Genomic DNA, 21169 nt, shown 5'->3' on the forward strand with positions numbered 1-21169 from the left:
TGTATACTATAAAATTACCATATGAGAATCACAAGGAATGTAACGAGTGCCTAGAAACAAGAAAGCAATTCTCTTTTAAACTTATTTGGCCACTGTGTGTAGCCTTAAGCATCAAATTTTTTAAATTTTAAAAATCTCTTTTGTTGATTTACTTGCTTATATTATGCTGTATCTGCTCAGTTTCTAAGTTCCCTGAGTTAATTTTTGATAGCTGTCATTTATCAGGTTCCTTCCACATGCTAGACAATGTCACTGGTGATATACCTGTTCTATTTATTTAATCCTGATGTCTGCCCTGTGAATTCATCTGAGGTGCTATGTGACTTTGTCTATTGTCACAGGTTTTGTGAGAGAGTTCTGACTCCTAGGCCTGTCTGGCCACTAGGACATGGTGGGTGCTTTACAAGGGCTTGTCAGAATACTGCCAACCCCAGTCCTCCCTTAGCTAAGTGCTATGACCAGCTGAGTCTTTTCTGAAGAATTCCATATTCTTATTAGAAACAGGAAATGAATAGGAGGTGACCAACTTTGCTACCCAGGTGCCCCCCACTTTTTCTTTTCTACATGATTTCAAAGACAAATCTATAAAAATAATCATTAATCCATGTTACTGGACATAGAATTTATAGAAATATCATTTTTGAGACCACCAACAGAAAGAAGGGACATAGAACTGTATAGGAACAGAGGTTTTTTATTGTAACAAAGTCAAGTTGGCATAAATTCACATTACTTTGTTGTAGCTTTAGACTATTAAATATAATATCCATGGAAATCACACAAAAAATCACATAGAAAATGCATAGAAAATAAGAAAAAAAACCAAATGTTTTACTACAAAAAAAGCAACTAAACACAGAAGAAGAAGGTAATGGAAGAAACGAGGGATCAAAATCTATGAGTCATATAGAAAACAAGTAACAAAATGGCTATTCTCTTCCTTACCAGTAGTTACTTTAAATGTAAGTTGATTAACTCTCTTATCAAAAGACAAAAATTAGAAGAATTTTTTTAAATAACACAACAATATATTCTTCAAGATACTCAAGTTATATCCAACATACAGATATGTTGGTATAAAAGGGAAATATATTTTGTGCAAATAGTAAACAAAAGGGCTCAGTGGTTACTCCAGTATCAGACAAAATAAGCTTCAAATCAACAAAGGTTACAAGAGGAAATGACATTATATGTTAATAAAAGTTTGCTACGGAAAGAAGATATAAAAATTATAAATAATTATACACCTAATAGCACCCTCAAAATATATGAAACTAACACTGACAAAATTGAAGGAAATAATAAACAATTCTATGACAATGGTTAGATATATCAATACCTCACTTTCAATGTTGGCTAGAACAGACAGAAAATAAGTGAGGAAATAAAGAACTTGATAACACAATACATAAAAAGACCAAACAGGCATATATGAAACATTCTATTAACAAACATCCGACTGAACATTCTTCACAAGTGCATTGTGGGAAATTTTTCAAGATAGATCATATGATAATACAACAGAACAAGTCAGTACATTTAAAAACTAAATGATCATACAATATGTCTTCTCTGATCATATGAGATCAAGTTACAAATTAGCAAAAAGAAAACCAAAAGATTTACAGATATGTGAAAATAAAGTAACACACACTTAAATACTAAATAGGAAACTACAAAAAAAAAATCATAAGAACTTTGAAAATGAAAACACATCACACCAAAAGTTACAGGGTGCTGCCAAAACAATATAAGAAGAAATTTTTAGATATAAATATTTACATTAAGAGGGGCACCTCGGTGGCTCAGTGGGTTAAAGCCTCTGCCTTTGGCTCAGGTCATGATCCCAGGGTCCTGGGATTGAGCCCGGCATAGGGCTCTCTGTTCAGCAGAGAGCCTGCTTCCCTCTCACTCTCTGCCTGCCTCTCTGCCTACTTGTGATCTCTGTCTGTCAAATAAATAAATAAACTCTTAAAAAAATAAATATTTACATTAAGAAAGAAGAGAGACCACAAATCAAAACCTAACTTTATATCTTAAGGAACTAGAAAAAAGAAGAACAAACTAAACTCAAAGCTGGAAGAAGGAAGGAAATAAAAATTAGAATAATGATAAATAATAGGGAATGGAAAAACAATAGAGAAAATCAATGAAAGTTGGTTCTTTGAAAAAAATCCACAAAATTGACAAATCTTTTGTTTGCCTGCTTAAGAAAATGAGACAAAACTCAAAGAACTAAAAGAAAAAAGAAAAAAATACAATTTTACAGAAATATAAAGATTATAAAAGAGTACTATGAACAATTATATAGCAACAAATGGAAGATCTATATGAAATCCTGAAAGTCTTAGAAATGCACAAGACACCAAGACTGAATCATACAAAATATACAAAATCTGAACAGACCTATAACTAGTAAGGAGGTTGAATAATCAAAAGCCTTCCAACAATGAAAATTTCTGTACCAGAAGAATTATACCAAATATTTAGAGTTAACAATTCTTCTAAAACTCTTCTAAAAAGTTAAATAGGAGGAAATACTTCCTAACTCTCATTCTCTGAGACCAGCATTACCCCAACACCAAAACCAGATAAAAAGAAAATAGTAGAGAAATAGCCCTTATGAATATAGATGCAAAAGCCCCCAACAAAATATTGGCAGATTGAATTCAGCAGCATATTAACACACACACACACACACACATATATATATATATATATATATAATTATTATTATTATTTTTTTAAACTACGGCCAAGTGGGCTTTACCCCAGAATGCAAGGGTGGTTCAATATAAGAAAATCAACCCATGTGATGAATCTCATTATTAGAATAAAGGGGAAAAAACACATGATCACTTCAACTGATGCAGAAAAAGCATTTAATGGTATTCTACACACTGTAATAATATAAACTCTCAGAAAATTATAAATAGAGATAAAATTCTTCAATGTGGTAAATTGTATCAAAAAAACACAACTAACATAATACTCAATGGTGAAAGACTGAAACTTTTCCTCTAAGATCAAGAACACGATAAGAATGCTGACGTTGAATGCTGCATTTTTAACATTGTACTGAGAGCTCAAGCTAGAGCCATTATGCAACAAAAAAAATAAAAGGAAATCAAATTGCAAAGGAATATGAAAAACTATCTCTATTCACAGATTACATTTTCCCATAAATAGAACAATCTGGGAATCCATAGGAAAGCTATTAAGGTCAATAAACAAATTCAGCAAAATTGCAGAGTACAAGATCAACACATAAAAATAAGTTATGTTTATCTACATCAGCACTAAACAGTCCAGAAAGGGGAAAAAAGCAACTTCATTTATAATAGCATCTAAAGGAATTGAATACTTAGAAATAAATCTAACCAAGGTGGTAAAAGACTTGTATGGTATAAAAAAAAAATTGTTAAAAGAAATTCAATGAGATGCAAGTAAATAGGAAGGTACCTAATGTAGACTTAACATTGTTAACATGTCACTGTTTCCCAAAGTGATCTGCACATTCTTCACAACCCTTATCAAAAATCCAACAGCTTTTTTAAGAGAAATGAAAAAGTCAGTCCTCAAGTTCATATGAATTGCAAGGGAACCTGATAGCCAAAATAGTCTTTCAGTAGAAGAATAAAGTTGAATTGCACATCCCAAACTTCAAAACTTACAGTAATTGAAGGTACAAAGCTACAATGATTTAAAAAGTATGGTACAATGGGGCGACTGGGTGGCTCAGTGGGTTAAGCCTCTGCCTTCAGCTCAGGTCATGATCTCAGGGTCCTGGGATCGAGCCCCACATCAGGGGGAGCCTGCTTCCTCCTCTCTCTCTGCCTACTTGTATCTCCATCTGTCAAGTAAATAAAATCTTTAAAAAAATAAAAAATAAAAAGTATGGTACTAGCATTAAAACAGACAGATATCAATGGAGTAGAATAGAGATCCCAGAATAAACCTTCACATGCATGATTCATTGATTTTCAACAGGGTGCCAAGATGAGTCAATATGGGAAGGGCAGTTTTTTCAACAAACAGTGCTGGGAAAACTGTATATATCCATGCATAAGAATAGATTGTCCCTTTGCCTTTTATCATATATAGACATTAACTCAAAATACGTGAAAGGCACAAACTCAAGGGCTAATATGATAATAAAACTCTTAGAAGAAAACTTTGGGGATAATTTTAAAACATATTTGGCAATAATTTTATGGATCTGACACCAAAAGCTCAGGAAACAGAATAAAATATAGATAAACTTTATCAAAATTAAGAACTTTTGTGTATCAAATGACATTATCAAGAAAGGAAAGAAACAACCCTCAAAATGGAGATAATTTCCTAATCATACATATGGTTATGGATTAATATCCAGAATATATAAGGAAACTCCTACAACATAAAAACAAAGCAACAAAAAAGCAACCCAACTTTTTTCAAAATATTCGAGGGATTTGAATAAACATTTCTTCAAAGGAGATATACAAATTAACATCAAGCACATGAAAAGATACTCAACACGATTAGTCATCAGGGAAACACAAACCAAAATTACAATGAGATAGTACTCCATATTTCCTAGATTGGTTATAATAATTAAAGACAAACAAGTGCTGGAGAATAATCAGAAAAAAATAAAATAGTCAATTATTGCTAATGGGCATGTAAAATGACCCAGCTACTGTGGAAAACTTTGGCTATTCCTCAAAAAGTTAAACATAAAACTACTATTTAACAGCAATTCCACTGTTAAGTATATATGCAAAATAATTGAAAGCATAGGCTCAAACAACAATGTTAATTGCAGCATTATCCACTATAGCAAAAAGAAACAACAGAAGCATCTGTCAATAGATTAATGGGTAAGAAAAATGTGGTATATGCATACAATGGAATATCATTCAGCCCTAAAACAGGAATGAAATTTTGATAAATGCTACAACATGGATGGATCTTAAAAAACATATGTAAAGTGAGATATGCCAGGAGGAAAAATACTGTGTTTCCACTTATTACACTTACATTAAACAGGCAAATTTATAGACACAGAAAGTAGAGTAGAAGTTAACAAGGGCTGGGAAGGTGGGAAGAGAAGTTATAGTTTAATGAGTATAGTTTAAGTTGGGGATGATGAAAAAATTTGGGATATCGTTAGTGGTGATGATTATACAACATTGTGAATGGACTTAGTGCCACTGAATTATATACCAACAAAGGGCTAAAATTGTAAATACTTTATTATTTATATTTTACTATAATAAAGTCATTAAATTAAAAAATAGATATCTTGCACTTCTAGAATGGCAGAATGGGTATTTAAAATCTGCCTCTAGCTGGGGATACGGGAGTGATTGGGTGCTGTCCTCTGGGGGCGCACTGAGGAGTGGGGCCCCAGGCTCTCGGCTCCTCCGGGCCGGAGACTGGGAGGCCGCCATTTTCATTCCCGTCCTCCGGAACTCTACGGAAAGCGTTCAGGGAACAGAAACTCCCAAAAGCGAACCCGAGCCGATTACTTAGTCCGGCCGCCGGTAAGGGCGGTGCAATCCCGCCTCGGGCAAAGACACTTGAGAGTCACTACAACAGGCCCCTCCCCCAGAAGATCAACAAAATATCCAGCCAGGACGAAGTTCATCTATCAAGGAGAAAGCAGATTCAATTCCTAAGACAGCAGAGCAATTCCAGAGGAGGAGAAAGCAAAGCACGGAAGTCATGGCTTTCTCCCCATGATTCTTTAGTCTTGCGGCTACTTCAATTTTTTTTTCTTTTTTCAATTTTTTATTTTTTTTTCTTTTTTCAATTTTTTTTCTTTTTTCTTTTTTCTTCTTCTGCTAAATTTTTTTAAAAACTTTTACCCTTTTCTTTTTTAACGTTTTTTGACTAGTTCATCTAAATATATATATTTTTTCTTTCTTTTTTATATTTTTTTATTTGTTTTATTTCTTAAATTTTTTTCTTTCTTTTTTTTTTTTCCTTTTTTTTTCAGAACCTGTTTTTTATCCCCTTCCCCCCCCCCCCCACAATTTGGGGTCTCTTCTGATTTGGTTACAGCGCATTTTTCCGGGGTCTTTGCCACCCTATTAGTAGTTTATTTGCTCCTTCATATCCTCTTATCTGGACAAAATGACAAGGCGGAAAAAATCACCACAAACAAAAGAACAAGAGACAGTACCGAAGGCTAGGGACCTAATCAACACAGACATTGGTACTATGTCAGATCAAGAGTTCAGAATGACGATTCTGAACATTCTAGCCGGGCTCGAAAAAGGCATGGAAGATATTAGAGAAACCCTCTCTGGAGATATTAAAGCCCTTACTGGAGAAATTAAAGAACTAAAGTCTAACCAAGTTGAAATCAAAAAAGCTATTAATGAGGTGCAATCAAAAATGGAGGCTCTCACTGCTAGGATCAATGAGGCAGAAGAAAGAATTAGTGATATAGAAGACCAAATGACAGAGAATAAGGAAGCCGAGCAGAAGAGGGACAAACAGCTACTGGACCATGAGGGGAGAATTCGAGAGATAAGTGACACCATAAGACGAAACAACATTAGAATAATTGGGATTCCAGAAGAAGAAGAAACAGAGAGGGGAGCAGAGGGTCTATTGGAGAGAATCATTGGAGAGAATTTCCCTAATATGGCAAAGGGAACAAGCATTAAAATCCAGGAGATGCAGAGAACCCCCCTCAAAGTCAACAAGAATAGGTCCACACCCCGTCACCTAATAGTAAAATTTACAAGTCTTAGTGACAAAGAGAAAATCCTGAAAGCAGCCCGAGAAAAGAAATCAGTAATATACAATGGTAAAAATATTAGATTGGCGGCAGACTTATCCACAGAGACCTGGCAGGCCAGAAAGAGCTGGCATGATATATTCAGAGCACTCAACGAGAAAAACATGCAGCCAAGAATACTCTATCCAGCTAGGCTATCATTGAAAATAGAAGGAGAGATAAAAAGCTTCCAGGACAAACAAAAACTGAAAGAATTTGCAAACACCAAACCAGCTCTCCAGGAAATATTGAAAGGGGTCCTCTAAGCAAAGAGAGAGCCTAAAAGTAGTAGTTCAGAAAGGTACAGAGACAATATACAGTAACAGTCACCTTACAGGCTAATAATGGCACTAAATTCATATCTCTCAATAGTTACCCTGAATGTTAGTGGGCTAAATGCCCCAATCAAAAGACAGAGGGTATCAGAATGGATAAAAAAACAAAACCCATCAGTATGTTGCCTACAAGAAACTCATTTTAGACGCGAAGACACCTCCAGATTGAAAGTGAGGGGGTGGAAAACAATTTACCATGCTAATGGGCATCAGAAGAAAGCTGGGGTGGCAATCCTTATATCAGATCAATTCGATTTTAAGCCAAAGACTATAATAAGAGATGAGGAAGGACACTATATCCTACTCAAAGGGTCTGTCCAACAAGAAGATCTAACAATTTTAAATATCTATGCCCCTAACGTGGGAGCAGCCAACTATATCAACCAATTAATAACAAAATCAAAGAAACACATCAATAATAATACAATAATAGTAGGGGACTTTAACACTCCCCTCACTGAAATGGACAGATCATCCAAGCAAAAGATCAACAAGGAAATAAAGGCCTTAAATGACACACTGGACCAGATGGACATCACAGATATATTCAGAACATTTCATCCCAAAGCAACAGAATACACTTTCTTCTCTAGTGCACATGGAACCTTCTCCAGAATAGATCACATCCTGGGTCACAAATCAGGTCTCAACCGGTATCAAAAGATTAGGATTATTCCCTGCATATTTTCAGACCACAATGCTCTGAAGCTAGAACTCAATCACAAGACGAAAGCTGGAAAGAACCCAAATACATGGAGACTAAACAGCATCCTTCTAAAGAATGAATGGGTCAACCAGGAAATTAAAGAAGAATTGAAAAAATTCATGGAAACAAATGATAATGAAAACACAACAGTTCAAAATCTGTGGGACACAGCAAAGGCAGTCCTGAGAGGAAAATATATAGCGGTACAAGCCTTTCTCAAGAAACAAGAAAGGTCTCAAGTACACAACCTAACCCTACGCATAAAGGAGCTGGAGAAAGAACAAGAAAGAAACCCTAAACCCAGCAGGAGAAGAGAAATCATAAAGATCAGAGCAGAAATCAATGAAATAGAAACCAAAAAAAAAAAAAACAATAGAAAAAATCAATGAAACTAGGAGCTGGTTCTTTGAAAGAATCAATAGGATTGATAAACCCCTGGCCAGACTCATCAAAAAGAAAAGAGAAAGGACCCAAATCAATAAAATCATGAATGAAAGAGGAGAGATCACAACTAACACCAAAGAAATACAGACAATTATAAGAACATACTATGAGCAACTCTACGCCAACAAATTGGCCAATCTGGAAGAAATGGATGCATTCCTAGAGACATATAAACTACCACAACTGAACCAGGAAGAAATAGAAAACCTGAACAGGCCCATAACCAGTAAGGAGATTGAAACAGTCATCAAAAATCTCCAAACAAACAAAAGCCCAGGGACAGACGGCTTCCCAGGGGAATTCTACCAAACATTTAAAGAAGAACTAATTCCTATTCTCCTGAAACTGTTCCAAAAAATAGAAATGGAAGGAAAACTTCCAAACTCATTCTATGAGGCCAGCATCACCTTGATCCCAAAACGAGACAAGGATCCCACCAAAAAACAGAACTACAGACCAATATCCTTGATGAACACAGACGCAAAAATTCTCGCCAAAATACTAGCCAATAGGATTCAACAGTACATTAAAAGGATTATTCACCACGATCAAGTGGGATTTATTCCAGGGCTGCAGGGTTGGTTCAACCTCCGCAAATCAATCAATGTGATGCAACACATTAATAAAAGAAAGAACAAGAACCATATGATACTCTCAATAGATGCTGAAAAAGCATTTGACAAAGTACAGCATCCCTTCCTGATCAAAACTCTTCAAAGTGTAGGGATAGAGGGCCCATACCTCAATATTATCAAAGCCATCTATGAAAAACCCACCGCAAATATCATTCTCAATGGAGAAAAACTGAAAGCTTTTCCATTAAGGTCAGGAACACGGCAGGGATGTCCATTATCACCACTGCTATTCAACATAGTATTAGAAGTCCTAGCCTCAGCAATCAGACAACAAAAAGAAATTAAAGGCATCCAAATTGGTAAAGAAGAAGTCAAACTATCACTCTTCGCAGATGATATGATACTATATGTGGAAAACCCAAAAGACTCCACTCCAAAACTGCTAGAACTTGTCCAGGAATTCAGTAAAGTGTCAGGATATAAAATCAATGCACAGAAATCAGTTGCATTTCTGTACACCAACAACAAGACTGAAGAAAGAGAAATTAAGGAGTCAATCCCATTTACAATTGTACCCAAAACTATAAGATACCTAGGAATAAACCTAACCAAAGAGACTAAGAATCTATACACAGAAAATTATAAAGGACTCATGAAAGAAATTGAGGAAGACACAAAAAAATGGAAAAATGTTCCATGCTCCTGGATTGGAAGAATAAATATTGTGAAAATGTCTATGCTACCTAAAGCAATCTACACATTTAATGCAATCCCTATCAAAATACCATCCATTTTTTTCAAAGAAATGGAACAAATAATCCTAAAATTTATATGGAACCAGAAAAGACCTCGAATAGCCAAAGGAATATTGAAGAACAAAGCCAAAGTTGGTGGCATCACAATTTCGGACTTCAAGCTCTATTACAAAGCTGTCATCATCAAGACAGCATGGTACTGGCACAAAAACAGACACATAGACCAGTGGAACAGAATAGAGAGCCCAGAAATCGACCCTCAACTCTATGGTCAACTAATCTTCGACAAAGCAGGAAAGAATGTCCAATGGAAAAAAGACAGCCTCTTCAATAAATGGTGCTTGGAAAATTGGACAGCCACATGCAGAAAAATGAAATTGGACCACTTCCTTACACCACACACGAAAATAGACTCCAAATGGATGAAGGACCTCAATGTGAGAAAGGAATCCATCAAAATCCTTGAGGAGAACGCAGGCAGCAACCTCTTCGACCTCAGCCGCAGCAACATCTTCCTAGGAACAACGGCAAAGGCAAGGGAAGCAAGGGCGAAAATGAACTATTGGGATTTCATCAAGATCAAAAGCTTTTGCACAGCAAAGGAAACAGTTAACAAAACCAAAAGACAGCTGACAGAATGGGAGAAGATATTTGCAAACGACATATCAGATAAAGGGCTAGTATCCAAAATCTATAAGGAACTTAGCAAACTCAACCCCCAAAGAACAAACAATCCAATCAAGAAATGGGCAGAGGACATGAACAGACATTTCTGCAAAGAAGACATCCAGATGGCCAACAGACACATGAAAAAGTGCTCCACGTCACTCGGCATCAGGGAAATACAAATCAAAACCACAATGAGATATCACCTCACACCAGTCAGAATGGCTAAAATTAACAAGTCAGGAAATGACAGATGCTGGCGAGGATGTGGAGAAAGGGGAACCCTCCTCCACTGTTGGTGGGAATGCAAGCTGGTGCAACCACTCTGGAAAACAGCATGGAGGTTCCTCAAAATGTTGAAAATAGAACTACCCTATGACCCAGCAATTGCACTACTGGGTATTTACCCTAAAGATACAAACATAGTGATCCGAAGGGGCACGTGTACCCGAATGTTTATAGCAGCACTGTCTACAATAGCCAGACTATGGAAAGAACCTAGATGTCCATCAACAGATGAATGGATCAAGAAGATGTGGTATATATACACAATGGAATACTATGCAGCCATCAAAAGAAATGAAATCTTGCCATTTGCGACGACGTGGATGGAACTAGAGCGTATCATGCTTAGTGAAATAAGTCAATCGGAGAAAGACAACTATCATATGATCTCCCTGATATGAGGACATGGAGAAGCAACATGGGGGGGGTAGGGGGATAGGAGAAGAATAAATGAAACAAGATGGGATTGGGAGGGAGACAAACCATAAATGACTCTTAATCTCACAAAACAAACTGGGGGTTGCTGGGGGGAGGTGGGATTGGGAGAGGGGGAGCGGGCTATGGACATTGGGGAGGGGAGGCGAACCATAAGAGACTATGGACTCTGAAAAACAACCTGAGGGTTTTGAAGGGTCAGGGGTGGGAGGTTGGGGGAACAGGTGGTGGGTGATGGGGAGGGCACGTTTTGCATGGAGCACTGGGTGTTGTGCAAAAAGAATGAATACTGTTACGCTGAAAAAATTAATAAAAAGGGAAAAAAAATAAAATCTGCCTCTAGAAAACAATAAGAATATAGATAAGAAATTGTCAAATTCAGCTATATTATTTAGTTATTTCAGTAACTAAATTCTTGAAATCATCTGAGGAATGTTTATTCAAGAAAAATATCTGAATATTTCTCAAGAACAGCCAGCTTCATGATATTTCAAAATACCTTATTCCCATCCTCCTTCACCCAGCTCTGTGGCCTATCTACCTATGCTTTAGAAAAGTCCCATTCATGGTCCTTAATAATATTTGACCTGAACACTTTCTCATGGGAAAAATTCCTATCCTCAGGACATTTGTTAAAAACAATTAGTAGCAACCATTTAATATTACATCTTCCTGAGGCAGTAACACAAGTTGGAGCAAACAGAAATTCCTCCTTTTAAAAAAAAATCTTATAAAGAAGATCGGGGGAGAAAGATGTCCACAAGAGGGTTCGAAATGCTCCAACATATTCCTGATGATCTAAAAGCCATGCACATTTGCACATAAACCAGAAAATTGGGGAGTCCTGATATCTTACCTTTTTTTTTCTTTGAGCCCCTGTGCAAGAAGGAAGTGAAAACTAAGTTAGAGCTTTGAATGTCCTGAGTGATGAAGGCATGCCAAAACACAGTGTCTAAGCAAAGAACAAAAGGCTAGTTCAAGCATTTAAGGAAATCTATGTTCAATAATTAGTTGGCCATTAAGCTAACCAAACATACTTGGTGGTTACACAATAAAAGTATATAAAATTAAAAAATAAAATAATAAAATAAAAGACAATAAAAGTAGAGTTTACAGAATTAGTTCAGGAAAGTCACTAATCAAACAAAAACCAACAGCAACAACGTGGAACAACAAATCCTGGGGAGCAGAGGTCTGACTCCCAGAGATGCCATATTGTATAATTTAAAATGCAGAGTTTTCAGGGTACCTGTGTGGCTCAGTTGGTTAACTGTCTGTCTCTCTCTCTCTTTTTTTAAGATTTTATTTATTTATTTGACAGAGAGAGAAAGCAAGAAAGGGAATACAAGCAGGGGTAATGGGAGAGGGAGAAGCAATCTCCCCACTGAGCTGGGAACCCAATGTGGGGCTTGATCTCAGGACACTAGGAACATGAACTGAGCTGAAGGCAGACACTTAATGAATGAGACATCCAGGCGCCTAAATATCTGACTTCTTGATTTCAGTGCAGAGTCTGCTTGAGATTCTCTCTCTTTCTCCCTCTGCCTCTCCCCCATTCTCTCTGTCTCTCAAATAAATAAATATACCTTTAAAATATAAAATAAAATGCAGAGTTTTCGATGAAAAATTTACAAGATACACAAAGAAGAAATAGGAAATAAGCCCTCTACACAAGAGAAATAGCAGTCAGTAGAGACTATTACTGAGAAAGCCCAGATGTTAGGTTTACTGCAGAAAAGCTTTAAATATGTACCTATAAATATGTTTAAAAATTGGGGCACCTGGGTGGCTCAGTTGATTAAGTATTTGTCTTCAGCTCAGGTCATGATCCTGGGATCAAGCCCCGAATCAGGTTCTCTACTCAGCAGGGAATCTGTTTCTCCTTTTCCCTCCCTGCCCCCCATTCCAACCATGTGCTCACTCACTCTCTCTCTCTTTCTCTCTCTTTCTCAAATAAATAAATAAAGTCCTTAAGAATATGGTTAAAACTATAGAAAATGATTTCTAAAGATTAAAGGAAGGTTTTACCAAACAGACATCAATTAAAGTGTAGAGATTATTACAATAAAGAACACAGCTGAATAGTACTTCTAGAATTGAAAAGTATAATAACTTAAATGTAAAATTCACTAGAGGGACTAAAAATTAGATTTCGGGTGACAAAAGAAAGAATTTGAAAATACATCAAATGAGATTATTTGGTCTGAGGAACAAAAAGAAAAAAAGAATGAAGGAAAATGAAAAGAGCTTGAGAGATCTGCAATAACAAGCACATCAAAATAGGCATGGTTTTGAAGGGGCGGGGGGTGGGAGGTTGGGGAACCAGGTGGAGGGTAGTAGAGAGGGCACGTATTGCATGGAGCACTGGGTGTGGTGCAAAAACAATGAGTACTGTTACGCTGAAAATAAATAAATAAATTTTAAAAAATAGGCATAATATGTATCCCAGAAAGAGAGAAAAGAAATAGTGATCAGACCTCTCCAAATTTATGAAAAAACATTAATCCATATCCTAGCAGTTCAACAAGCTAAAAGTTAGATAAACTCAAATATAGCTATGCTTAGGACACTCATAATCAAACTCCTGAAATACAAAGACAAAAAGGAAATCTTGAAAGCTACAAGAGAGAAGTGATTCATTTTGTATCAGAAATCATAAGTAAGACTAACAGCTGACTTCTCATCAAATAGGAGTCCAGAGGCAGTGGGAGAAAAAAATCAATATCTGAAGGTGGGGTGGGGGGGGGAGCTGTTACTCAAGAATTCTATATCCAGTAAAATGGTTCTTCAAAAAATGAAAGAGAGATCATGAGTTCAACAAAAATGACATAGTAAAGAATTCTGAAATTCATCTCATCCATAAAAGCAATGACAACCTGGTGAAATTGTTAGAATCATTTTTTTTTTAGAACTCTGAAAATTAATCAAAGTCTTGAGGCAATATAGGGAGTGGTTTTTTTATTATTTCTTATAAAACAGTTGAATTTTGATAAGAACAGCAAGCTTTGCTATGTTTCAACTCTCCCCTATTTCCATTCCCCTCTTTCCAGATCTATCATTGCTTGAAATCCAATAGTCTATAGAAAAACAACGAAAATTAGCAGCCACTAGTCAAGTGGTAGAAGAACAAGGTTAGAGCTTCCCCAAAGCCTCATTCTGAGAAAATTTACTATATTTGACTTGACTGCTAGTTTCCCTAAATATCCTATTTAGGGAAGTGAAGACTATCTTTATTTGACCTAGCTCAGAGCATACCCGATATGAAAACCCTTGTTCCAGGATCATTTGTTGAAAATCTCTGTAGGTAATTGTTCAATATTATGGCTCTTTATGTGGTAAATAGCAGTTGAAACAAATTATAAACTCACCAAAAAACTTAAAATAAATAGCTGGAGATTTAGATGTTGACAGTACTATTGAAAAGCCATGGCATATTCCAGATAAATTGAAAGGTTACAGGCATATATAGGACAGTGCTTTTGCCAGGGTGTGTGCATGTTCAGGAAAGATAGGAGAAGATGCTAAGAGCTCATGTCTACCTGATATTAAGGTTCTGAACAAGCAAGAAGTGAAGGCTGATGCAGTCATCAACTGCCTGGCTAAATGCTGACAAACACAGAGTATCATAGCAAAATCTAAAAGAGTTCAGTTTCATGTATTTAAGAAAATTTCTGTCCAAATTATTAGCTGACCACTAAACTAATTGAGGAAAGACTTCAGTGTCCAGACACTACAAGGAATATAGATCAGTGGATTGAGCCGCTGCCTTCAGCTCAGGTCATGATCTCAGGGTCCTGGGATCGAGCCCCGCATTGGGCTCTCTGCTCTGCAGGGAACCTGCTTCCTCCTCTCTCTCTGCCTGCCTCTCTGCCTACTTGTGATCTCTCTCTCTGTCAAATAAATAAATAAATAATCTTAAAAAAAAAAGAATTATATGGAAAAAGTCACTAAACAAATAAATAGCAACAACAACAACAACAAAACAGCAACAAAACCAAATTCTAGAGAGGGAATAAAACTTGATCTCCAGAGTTACAACATATTATTATTTTTTTTACAACATATTATTTAAAATATACCAGTTTTCAAGAATAGCACAAAAAATATGAGACATGCAAAGAAACAAAAACATATGGTCCCTATATAGGAAAAATAATCAGTCTACAGAAGGTGTTCCCGAGGAAGCACAAATGTTAGGCTGATCACACAAAGACTTTAAATCAGCAATTTTAAATGCCAAACAACCAAAGGAAATGATATCTTAAAAAAAAAGAATATTTGAGGACAATGTCTCACCAAGTATAAAATATCAATAAAATGATGAAACAATTTTTAAGATGTAAATTCTGAAGTTAAAAAACAAAATAAGAAAAACTTCACTGGAGTGTCTGCACAGATGCAAGTAGGCAGCATAAAGAATAAGCAAATGGTCAGTTGGTGGCTCAGAAGATAGGTCAGTTAAGATTATCTAATCTTAGAAACAGAAAGAACAAAGAAAATTTAACAATGCCAGCAAAACTATCTTTGGGGTGGGGGAGTCATTCCTGAATCAAAACAGAGAATTTTTGTTCTTAACAAACCTGTTTTATGAGAAATAGTAAGGAGAATTCTCTATGCTTGAATAAAGAGACAATATATAGTAATTAAGATCCACATGAAGTAAAAGAGAGCACTAGGAAAGATAACTACATGTGTAGTATAAATTTGTATATTTTTATTAGTCATACTATTTTCCCTTATCTGATTTAAAAGAAAACTGCACAAAGCAATAATGACAAGAGTCAGAGTGAATACAACATATAAAGATATAATTTGTATGACAATACTGGCATGAATGAAGAATGAGCAGACATCTTTGGAAGCAAAATTTGTATACTACTAATATTAAGTTGTTGTTATTCCAAACCTCTTATAATTAGTTACAATGTTAATTGTAATCCCTTGAATACCCACTAAGAAAATAAATCAAAAGAAATTTTTAAAATAATAAAAGAAAAAAGGAAATTAAAATGGTGCATTAGAAAAAAATCTGCTTAACATAAATGATAATCATAATGAAGTAGAAGAATTTTTTAAAAGTGTAAATCGAGGAAGGGCAAGATGGTGGAGAAGTAGGAGACCCTGTTTCAACCGGCCCCCTAATCATCAACCAGATAATTATCTACCAGAACACTGTGAACACCCATGAAATCAGCCCGAGATGTAAAATTAAACACTTCTGGATCTGTATGGGGGCAGAAGACATGAGTGGAGAGGTAAAGCAGATTGGGAACAATTGGACTGATATCTGAGGATAAACAGAAGGGAGAGGGAGCCACCAGAAGTGACCCACTGGAAAGTAATACCCCAATATGAAAGTGACCTGTGATTGGGGACGAGCATTAACTTGGAGTCTGGTTAAAAGCACTCAAAAAGAGCAAAAGATCTTAAGGGACAACTGGTGGAATTGGGCAGTCACAGGTACATGCCTAAGCCCACAGACCCAAGACGGCCACCACCAGCGACCACATGTGCTGAGAGAGTGCAGCAAATCCTCCAGGCTTTGGTCCCTGAACCCCTGACTTTTGGCTGCTTGCGCCACAGCTCAGCTAGCTGCACTCTCATCTGCAAGTATGAGGGAGTCTGGTGTGGGCACAAGCCACAAGCTGGCGCTCTCTAGAACCACAGCCTTTTGCACTCTGTGCACACTGCACGACCAGGGTCTGAACTGCGCTCCACACCGGCACCTGAGAGAGCTCCTAGCGGGTGCTATCCAGTGGTTTCTAGGACTGGCTGAGAATCTGAACACTCCCAGCCTGAATTTGAAAAACTCAGTGCTCTATCTCTGGTTGGGATCTTGCCATGGGCAGTGACCTGTGAAATCGTGAGGTCTGGCAAAGGCAGCCACCAGAAGCTGGCTCCCTGGACCAGTATCACTCCCAAATTAGTGGCACAGGCGTGCAGAGACAAATGGGCTCTTTAGGTGACCCCTGAGACCGCAGCTGGGGAGGTGCACTGCCTGTGGGAGGTTGCATGGCTCAGCGGGGTTTGCAGAAGGGGAGTCTGTGTGTTCTGGACTACCCAGAAGGGAAGCAGACTGAGTGTTCTCTCTGAGATGGAGGTCTGGGTGCAGTTTGCTTTCCACTAAACCTCTGAAAAGCTGCAAAAGCTGCCAAAGAACAAAAACCTCCAGAGAACAAAAGCCTGAGAAACCAGTTTCAACAGAGCCCAGCCCCTTGATAGGAAGTAGGAGGACTCAACCCAAGCAAGACTGACCGAAAAACAATGCAGAACCCCCCCCCCCCCAAGAAAGTCACCCAAAAGAATGAGAGGACAACCACTACAGGTCCCCTTAAAACTGTAAAATCCAGTATCATGGGAAAACAAGATATTAAGCTCCCGGTATTGCCCTAAAGCCTGTATATTTCATAGACACAACTTTTATTTTTAATTCATTCTCACTATTCTTGTTCTTTTTAATTTTTTAACCTATTTACCATTGTAACTAGAGGTTCAATACAATATATTCAATAATACCCTTTTAATTCTAATTTTTTCATACATATACCTGTGTTTTTCTCTTGCTATTCTATTTTTTAAATATACACATAGATATAAGCTTCAAGGTAATCCAATTTCCCTAATCAATACTACCCCTATATATAAACCAGTTTAAATCTCCCTTTACCTCTGGAAAGTTGAGTCCTTTAGCAAAGATATCAAGACACAGCCAGGAAGAATCAAAATAACCTTCCTTGCCCACATTGAGGATTTATAACCACCCTCCCATCTTTTTCTTCTGTCAGTGTTTCTGTGTGTTTGTTTTTGTTCTGGTATTATATAAATCTTATCCTTATGGTTTATTTTGGCTGGCTTCTTTTTATTTTCTTATCATTTACTTTTCTTGTTCATTTTATCTGTCCGTTTTTATTTGTATACCTTATAAATCTTACCTTTGGGGCCCATTCTGGCTGGGTCTTTCTCTCTCTCTCTCTCTCTCTCTCTCTCTCTCTTTCTCTTCCTCTCCCTTTTTTTTTCTTTTTTCCTTCTTTTTGATAGTGACTTCCAATTGCCCAGAAGCATTCCAGGGTGCACCTTGCCTGGACCACAGTTGATATACTCAGCTACACATCTCCTCAACCTCCTCTTACCAAAATGACTAGGAGGAGGAACACCCAAAAGAGGAAAAATTCAGAGACTGTACTCTCTCCATCAGAACTATTGGATATGGACATAAATTGTAACAATTATCCAGGCAATGGTGAGGTTGGAGAAAAATATTAGTGACAACATGGAATCTCTAAGGGGAGAAGTGAAAGTCACCTGGGAAGAAGTTAAAAATGCTATCAATGAGATCCAATCTAATCTAAACTCTCTAACAGCTAGGGTAACCAAGGCAGAAGATAGAATTAGTGAAATAGAGGACAAGCTGATAGAGTAAAAGGATCAGGAGGAGGCATGGAAGAAACATTTTAAACCATGAAAACAGAATTAGGGAAATAAATGATGCCATGAAACATTCCAAACTCAAAATTATTGGGATTTCTGAGGGGGATGAGAAAGAAAGAAGACTAGAAGATATAGTTGAAGAAATTCTTGATGAAAATTTTCCCAATCTGGGTAATGGAACCACTGTTTGTGTCCTAGAGGCAGAAAGATAAACCACCAAGATCAATTAATCTAGAAAGACCTCAAGGCACTTGATTATGAGACTGATGAATCAGAATTTTAGACAAGAGGTTCTGAAGGCAGCTAGGGGGAAGAGATTCCTTACATAAAGGGAAAGGCCCATCAGAATAATGTCAGACCTGTCCACAGAAACCTGACAAGCCAGAAAGAGCTGGCAAGACATATTCAAGGCACTAAATGAGAAAACCATACAACCAAGAATACTTTATCCAGCAAGGTTGACATTCAAAATGGATGGTGAGATAAAGAGCTTCCAAGACTGGTAAGGCTTAAAAGAGTATGTGACCATCAAGCCCACACTACAAGAAATATTAAGGGGGGGGAATTCTATCAAAGAAGAAAGAACCCAAGAGTCACATAAAACAGAAATTTATAGAGACAATGTATAGAAACAAGGACTTCACAGGCAACATCATGTCAAAAAATGTATCTTTCAATAATCACTCTCAATGTGAAAAGCCTACACACTCCCATAAAAAGGCACAGGGTTGCAGATTGGATAAAATGACAGGACCTGTCCATATGCTGTCTACAAGAGGCCCATTTGGAGCCAAGAGATACACCCAGACTGAAAGTGAAGGGAAGGAGAAATATCTTTCATGCAAATGGGCCTCAAAAGAAGGCTGGGGTAGTGATTCTCATATCAAATAAATTAGATTTTAAGCAAAAGACTATAGTCAGAGATAAAGAAGGACACTACATCATTCTTAAAGGATCTATCCACCAAGAAGATCTAACAATTGTAAATATTGTAAATATTTATGCCCTCAGTATGGGAGCAGCCAACTACATAAGACAACTGTTAATCAAGATAAAGAGTCATATTGATATGAACACATAAATTGTAAGGGATCTGAACACACCACTCTCAGCAATAGACAGATCATCTAAGCAGAAAATCAGTAAAGAAACAAGAGCTCTGAATGACACATTGGATCAGAGGGACCTCATAGATATATACAGAACATTCCACCCTAAAACAACAGAATACTCATTCTTCTCGAGTACACATGGAAATTTCTCTAGAATAGACCATGTACTGCTTCAAAAATCAGGACTCAACCGATACCAAAAGACTGAGATTATTCCCTGCATATTCTCAGACCACAATGCTTTGAACTGGCACTCAACCACAAGAAAAAGTATGGAAGGAATTCAAATACTTGGAAGCTAAAGAACACCCAGCTCATGAATGTTTGGATCAATCAGGAAATCAAAGAAGAACTTAAACAAATCATGGAATCCAATGAGAATGGAGACACTTTGGTCCAAAACCTATGGGATACAGGAAAGGCGGTCCTAAGGGGGAAATACATAGCCATCCAAGCCTCAAACAGAAAAACTGAAAAATCCCAAACACACCACCTCTTTTAACACCTTAAAGAACTGGAGAATCAAGAACAAATTAAGCCAACCCCATGCACAAGAAGGGAAATTATTAAGATTAGAGCAGAGATAAATGAGATAGAAACTAGAGGTACAGTAGAACACACCAACTGTTTTTTTGAAAGAATCAATAATATTGATAAACCATTGGCGAAACTAATCAAAAGAAAAGAGACAGGACCCAAATTAATAATGTTATTAATTAAAAGGGAGAGATAATGACTAACACTAAGGAAATAGAAACAATCATCATAAATTATTATCAACAGTTATATGCAAATAAGTTAAGCAACCTAGATGAAATGGATGCATTCCTGGAAATCTATAGACTTCCAAGACTGAAACAGGAAGAAATTAACAACATGAATAGACAAATATCTCGTAAGGAGATTGAAGCAGTAATCAAAAACTTCCCAAGAAACAATACCCCAGCATCTGATGGATTCCCTGGAGATTTCTACCAAACATTTGAAGAAGAAATAATACCTATTCTCCAGAAGCTGTTTCAAAAAATAGAAACAGAAGGAAAATGTCTGGACTCTTTTTATGAAGCCAGCATTACCCTGATCCCCAAATCAGGCAAAGACCCTATCAAAAAGGAAAATTTAATAACAATATCCCTGATGAATATGGAGGCCAAGATTCTCAACAAGATCCTAGCTAAGAGGATCCAATGGTACATTAAAAAGATGATTCACTGTGACCACTTGGGATTTATCCCTAGGATCCAAGGGTGGTTCTACATTCACAAATCAATCAATGTGATAGAACAAATAAATAAGAGAAGAGAGAAGAAGCACATGGTTCTATCAACTGATGCAGAAAAATCATTTGACAAGATAGAGCATCCATTCCTGATTAAAACCTTTCAAAATATGGGGGAGAGGGTACATTCCTCAACTTCATAAAATCTATCTAGGAAAAATCCACAGAAAAAATCCTTCTCAAGGGGGAAAAGCTGACAGACTTCCCTCTGAGATCAGGAATATGCAAGGATGTCCACTCTCACCACTGTTGTTCAGCATAGTACTAGAAGTCCTAGCAAGAGCAATCAGACAACAAAAAGAAATAAAAGGTATTCAAATTGGCAATGAAGAAGTCAAACTCTCCCTTTCACAGATGACATGATACTTTCTATG

Source organism: Meles meles, chromosome 8 (genome assembly GCF_922984935.1).
Source record: "Meles meles chromosome 8, mMelMel3.1 paternal haplotype, whole genome shotgun sequence".
NCBI classification, from domain to species: Eukaryota; Metazoa; Chordata; class Mammalia; order Carnivora; family Mustelidae; genus Meles; species Meles meles.